Raw genomic sequence first — 7,013 nt, 5'->3', positions numbered from 1 at the left:
GTGCAGAAGACACTGAAGCTGAACTTTGAAGACATCAGTTTTGCTAAGGTAGGGGTTATTACACCCTCTCTTCTGCCCCAGCAGGATTCTGCAAAGGAACCTGAAGACACCTCAGTGGCCCAACTCCCACACCCCTCCCTGCTCACTTACTGGAAATCCCTTAGTTAGAAAAAGTAGCTTTGGCACGCCCTCAGGTGGCTACATGGAATACTGCAGGCAACGGCTTTTGATGGAGGTTGGCAAGCTGGACAGACATCTCGGAACAGACACTGGTGCTTGGCAAGTAGCTAGGCACTCGGCAGGGCAACTTGTGTGGAGATAGCACTTTTCCTTTAGAGCATAAATTCTCAAAGCTGATTGGGGTAGCAGCCATGGAGTAATCTGGCCAGGTTTATTTTGGACTGCGTGCATCTCTTCCCCCTCCTCTCTGTGCATAGGTCTATTGTTGAAATTATGCAAACCTATTTCTTTGATTTAATCTTATTGTATGCTGTTTAAAATGAAGGCAACGATGTCTAGAGGCGTCAGGGTTGATTTGTGTATGACTTTTCCATCTAAAACGGACTACACGGGCAGGGAAAGATGATCCAAGATATTTTAGATGTAATCTTGGAATAATTTCAAATTTATAGAAAAGTGGCAAAGAGAATACAAAGAATTCCTATTATACTCTTCACTCAGAGTTTCCCAAATTTAAGTTTACCACATTTACTGTAGTCTGTAATTATAGGTATATTTTTCTGAACCGTTTCAGTTGCAAACATGATGCTCTTTTATCCTTAAATCAGTGTGTATTTTCTAAAAAATAAGGACATAGGCATAAAAATCCACAATGCAATATTCAAAAATAAGAACGTTAACGTGTGTACGTGTTAATGTGTTTTAAAACCGACACACTTTCTAAATAAAATACTTGATGGCACTGGGGTTTGAACTCAGGGTCTCACACTTGCTAGGCTGGTGCTCTATTACCACTTGGGCTACTCCACTAACCCCCCTGTTTTGGCGTTAGGTATTTTCTAGATAGGGTCTGTTTGCCTGGGCTGGCCTTGAACTGCGATCCTCCTGATCTCTGTCTCCAGAGTAGCTAGGATTACAGGCACGCACCACCAGTGTCCGGCCTCACTGTATTTTACAGGAAGTATGATTTGTAGTATTCAGTTTTGCTCTTTCTTTTTGAGGACAGAATGGACTACAACAAAAACGAAGAATCTGGAGAAACCATCCAGAAACTTTGAGCCATCTAGGAATGCTTATGGTGGGAACAGGAGTTCAGGAAATTTGGGCTGAGATGAGGAATTTTGGGAATGTTTTACTTTGTGAGGATTTTGACTGGAGTCTGCAGAATTTTTTTTCAATCCTTTCTTGAGAACCAGAAGCCAGGGCTTCTGCGTTTTAGTGTAATTGCTGTGTGACACTAGGGAATGGCTGGGTGGTTTCTCTCCTGAATACCCAACCTGGGAAATGATGGCTACTCTTCCTAGAAGGAGTGCTTTTGGGTGCTGGTGGTGGGGTGTTGAGTATTCATCAGCCAGATTCACTGGACCACCTACCGAACTTGCTCCTCTCCAGTCCTCTCGCCCCTCCTCATCTCTTCTCCACCCTCCCTACTGGGGGTTGAACCCAGGGCTTTAGGGCATGCTAGGCAAATGGGCTACCAATTGAGCCACACCCCTAACTTCATCTGGGCTGACCTTGAACTGGCTATCCTCTTGCCTCCACCTCCCAAGTAGAGTAGCTGGGATTACAGCTGTGAGCTACCATGCTCAGTCTCTAGGGACTTCTTATGGGGTCTTCTCTTCGTGTAATGTTTGCATATAATTCTTTTGACTTGGAACTCAAAAGTCAGTGCTGGAGAACTCAGTGGCATTTATACAATTCATTTGTAATGGAAATGTAGTTTGTAACCAAACACCTAATGCCAGCCACTGATAACTAAACTTTAATCTTCCAGTGGGTAACCTGAGAAGTTCTATAGTACTAGACATTTTGGAAATGTGGGGAGATGGTTTTTAAAGTGACAACAGCAGTTATAATTTTCTAGGCTCAGGTGTTTGATATATGTGGTATTTTTTTTCTTTCTTTCATGTTGAATTTTTGTTGTCTGTTTTGGGACCCTGTAAGTTTTGATGTCATTAAAACTTATTTCTAAGACATTTTCTGAGCAGTGATGGTGTTACAGAACTACACTAACCATTATCTAAAGATGTCGAGTACTTTTGCCACTGACCTTTTAAGTGTCCTAACAGTGTGATTGGCTGTTTGATTTCTTATAAATGTCTCTTTGAAACTACATTTTAATCTTAAACTTTTAATTTCCTGACACTGAGCAATGTTTAATCAGGCAAGATTGTCATAATGAGGTAAGGTAATTTTCTAGTCTTTGCTCAAATGTTTTCTTAGTTTTAATACAGGCTCTTATTCTATGAATCTATCAAGGAATTTTTTGCATCAGTGGAAGACCAGACTAAAGTCTGAGCAGATACAAAAAGAGAGATTTCCATTGGATGGGCAATGAATACTACCCTGAAGATAGACTTACTTTATGTATTTGGTAAACTTACTGAATAATAAAGATGATGAATATAAATAATAGTATAGTTGGCCCTCCATACCTGCACATTTCAAATCCACATACTCTACCAACCTTGGATCAAAAATATTTGGAAAAGAATCTCTACTCCCATCTCCTTCATGCGGGCAAGAAATGTTTCTCTCTTATTTTCCATTTCTTCCCACTCTTAATCCTGTTAGAGTCCATTCCTTGCCTAATAAACTTTACTATTACTTTTACAGTAAAAAATTTGGAAAGATTTGCATCTGTACTGAACATGTATAGGCATTTTTCCTCATAATTCCTTATAGAGTAGAGTATAACACTATTTATTTTTTATTATATATACAATACTATTTTTGTACTGGGACTACACTGTGACATTTACAAAAGTTCTCACAATATATTGTAGTTGAATTCACCCCCTCCACCATTCTCCTTTGTCCTTCCTTAAGAATTTACATAGCATTTATAGTGCATTAGGTATTATAATTAACACAGACATGATTTAAAGTACATGGCAGGATGTATGTACACAGGTTATATGCAAATACAATACCATTTTATATAAAGGACTTAGGGCATTCTATGATTTTGCTATCTGTGGAAAGTCCTAGAACAAATACTCCCTGAATAATGAGGGATTATCATATTAAATAAATTTCTGTATTTAATAAATGTATTGAGTACCTGTTCTATGCTAAGAATTAGGCTGTGGACTTTGATATGGTGTGACAAAGATATAGGAAAAACTGTGTTTAACAATTGAGTGAGTACGAAGTGCTGTGATATCTAATCTGTTACCAGGGAGATTCAGAGAAGACTTTGTGGAAGAAGTGCTCTCTAATGTATCCTGTGCAACACCAGATTTATCTACCCTGCCTCCCCCAAAAGCACACCACAAATCCAACCACATCTTGCCACTTGCACTGCTTCCCTCTTAGCAAAAACCTCCATTGTCTTCTCAGTAGCTACATAACTGGTCCCTGCTAGACTGCCAGTTCCAAGAGGACAAAAACGTTGATCTGCTTTGTTTGCTGAGGGATCCGGTGCTTGGCACATAGTGGGAGGATAATGCATATTCTTCAGTAGTGGGGTTTGAACTCAGGGCCTTGTGCTTGCTGGGCAGGTGCTCTACCTCTTCCATTTTTAAAACAGTTTTGGTGTGTTTCATTCTGTTATATAGTGTGTGTGTGTGTGTGTGTGTGTGTGTGTGTGTGTGCTTCAATTATGTTCACCTCCCAGAACCCTCTCCTTTCCTCTGGTCCCCCCCTAAACAGTCCCTTTTTACAATCATGTCATATTATTAATTTTTTTAAGTCTAGATTCCGCATATGAGCAAAACCACATGCTATTTGTCTTTCTGAGCCTGGCTTACTTCACTTATGATGATCTCCAGTTCCATCCATTCACCTGCAGATGACATAATTTCATCCTTTCTTATGGCTGGATAATACTTCATTGTGTGTATGGACCACATTTTCTTTATCATTCATCGGTTGTTGGGCACCTCATCTGATTTCATAGTTTGGTTATTGTGAATAGTGTTGCAATAAACATGAGTGTGCAAGTGTCTCTGTTGTGTCTTCTCCTTTTCTGTCTTTTATAAGAATGCTTGTCATTTGATTTAGAGCCTGCCCTAATCCAGGCTGATCTTATCTTGAGATCTTTACCTAAATTATACCTGAAAAAGTCTCTTATGCCAAATAACGTCACATTCTGAGGTTTCAGGTAGACATATCTTTTGGGGGCCCACCGTTCAGTCCATTATGCTCATTTTTCTCTTTTTTGAGACAGGATCTGAGTATGTAGCCCAGGCTGGTATATATGTATGTATGTATGTATGTATGTATGTATGTGTGTATTTATATTTATTTTTTCTTTTTGGTAGTACTGGGGTGTGAACTTAGGGCTTAACACTTGCTAGGCAGTGCTCTAACATTCGAGCCACTCCACCAGCCCTTTTTTGTGTTGGGTATTTCGAGATACTGTCTCACAAACTGTTTTCCCTGGGTGGCCTTGAACCATGTTCCTCCTGATCTTTGCCTTCCGAGTAGCTAGGATTACAGGCGTGAGCCACCAATGCCTAGCATCCCAGCCTGGTCTTGAACTGTAATCTTTCTGTGTCAGCTTCCTGAGTGCTGGGATTGCAGGTGTGTATCACGTCCGTTTACATTGACCTTTTATTCTAAGTCAACCATCTAGTCACTGCCTAGCATATCAGTCTGCTTGAGTCTTTGTCTGAAAGTATTTTGTTTATTTATTTTTCTTATTTATTGCCTTTATTACTTAGACTCTAAACTGTCAGGGGGAGCAAGGACTTCATTTGTCATTTATTATTTGCTGATGAATGAAGGAATAAAAACATTGAGCTCGAAAGGACAAATTGAGTCAGTAACACAAGGGTGGCAGCCAGGGAAGCATATGTCCAGGCAGAAAGGGCCTAGGCCAGCCATTGGGTGATAGAGACCATGGCTGGAACATATGATTTCCTGGGGGAGGTGTATAGCACTTTGTAACTTGTGTTGATGGGTCTCTCTGAATTCCCCCAGAGTAGGTGATTCCAGTGTCTCTGCCCTGTATACATGCAGAAGCAATCCTCTCTAGGCACTTCCCTTCTCACATGGATCCTTAATTTTCTGTGGCTTCTTAGTAGACTGTGAAGTTCCTGTTGAGGCTGGAAGCTGAGGAAGTTTCCTTTGCAGGTCTCTGAAGCTTCTTGTCTCACTTGACCTTCTTCTTTCCCTACAGACATTATTTCAGAAGTTAAGTAGTTTTATCAAATGGCTGAAGTGGTAGAACGACTGCTTAGTAACTGTGAGGTCTTGAGTTCAAATCCCAGTTCCACCAAAAAAATGAACTTAGTCTTGAACATGGAACTGCTTACTCCATAACCTCTCCCAAGATTCTCAGCACATGATCTTATAACCAAAATAACCAAATAGGAAATAGAAGCTGAGTGCTGGTGGCTCATGCCTGTAAGCCTAGCTACTTGGGAGGCCGAGATCGGGAGGATCGAGGTTTGAGGTCAGCCCAGGTAAATAGTTCGAGAGATACCCATCTCCAAATTAGCCAGAGCAAAATGGACTGGAGGTGTGGCTCAAGTAGTAGAGTGCGTGCTCTGTAAGTGCAAAGCCCTGAGTTCAAACCTTAGTCCCCCCCATAAAAAGAAAAATAGAGGCAAGAAGAGAGAATTTCTTATCTAAACTTGCGGGGTAACTCAGCTATCTAAGGGATGTAGAAAATTCTGTTATTAGTGGGCCTTAGGGTTTGACAAAGTGGCAGATGAAGCTGGCGAGGTGAGCAGGGACCAGGTCATGTAGCCACTTGTAGAAGATATTCACCTTTATTGTCAAGAGTGAATAGGTCATATGCAAAGCTAGACTGATGTGGTACCTGCCTTCTGGCAGTTTATCTGAGATTTGTCACCTGGGAAACTTTAAAATGTAAGATTTAAGACTGTTCTTAATCTGATTAATAGTATTCTTTTCTGGTTTTGACCAAAAGATATGTGAGAATCAATAGTGTAGTTTAATGAATATTTATTGTTACTTGGTAGGAATCAGGTGTTTTCTCAATGTGCTGCCTTAGATCAGCACAAATTTGCTTTGAAATTTCACACTTAATTTTTAAGAAAAACATGACAACTTTGCATGTCACTCTATAATATTTCTGGGCTTGCTTTGCTATCCAAATAGTTTTGTCCCTAGCCTTCTCTCTTTGAATAAAATGGATGCTTCAAGGGAAATCTATATACATCTTGTGCTTTCTTGCCTTCCAAGTTTACTTCATTCAGTTCTAGAAGCACCTTCTAGCCCTCATAAATGCATCTTTCTCACACATATGAGCCACCAGAGTTCAAGGGTGCCCTGAAACTGAGCCAGTGTTTACTACATGCAGATACAATATTTAAACTCAATGAGGATTTTTTTTAATTTTAATTTTATTCATATGTGCATACAATGATTGGGTCATTTCTCCCCCTTCCCCACCTCCCTTACCCCCCCTTCCCCTTTGCTACCCGGCAGAAACTATTTTGCCCTTATCTCTAATTTTGTTGTAGAGAGAGTATAAGCAATAATAGGAAGGAACAAGGGTTTTTGCTGGTTGAGATAAGGATAGCTATACAGGGAGTTGACTCACATTGATTTCCTGTGCATTGTGTTACTTTCTAAGTTAATTCTTCTTGATCTAACCTTTTCTCTAGTTCCTGGTCCCCTTCTTCTATTGGCCTCAGTTGCTTAAAAGTATCTGCTTTAGTTTCTCTGCATTGAGGGCAACAAATGCTATATAGTTTTTTGGGTGTCTTACCTGTCCTCATATCTCCGTTGTGTGCACTCGCTTTTATCTTGTGATCAAAGTCCAATCCATCCCCTTGTTGTGTTTGCCCTTGATCTAATGTCCGCATATGAGGGAGAACATACGATTTTTGGTCTTTTGGGCCAGGCTAACCTCACTC

The sequence above is a fragment of the Castor canadensis genome, chromosome X, assembly GCF_047511655.1.
Source record: "Castor canadensis chromosome X, mCasCan1.hap1v2, whole genome shotgun sequence".
NCBI classification, from domain to species: Eukaryota; Metazoa; Chordata; class Mammalia; order Rodentia; family Castoridae; genus Castor; species Castor canadensis.
This window is presented reverse-complemented; position numbering follows the sequence as displayed.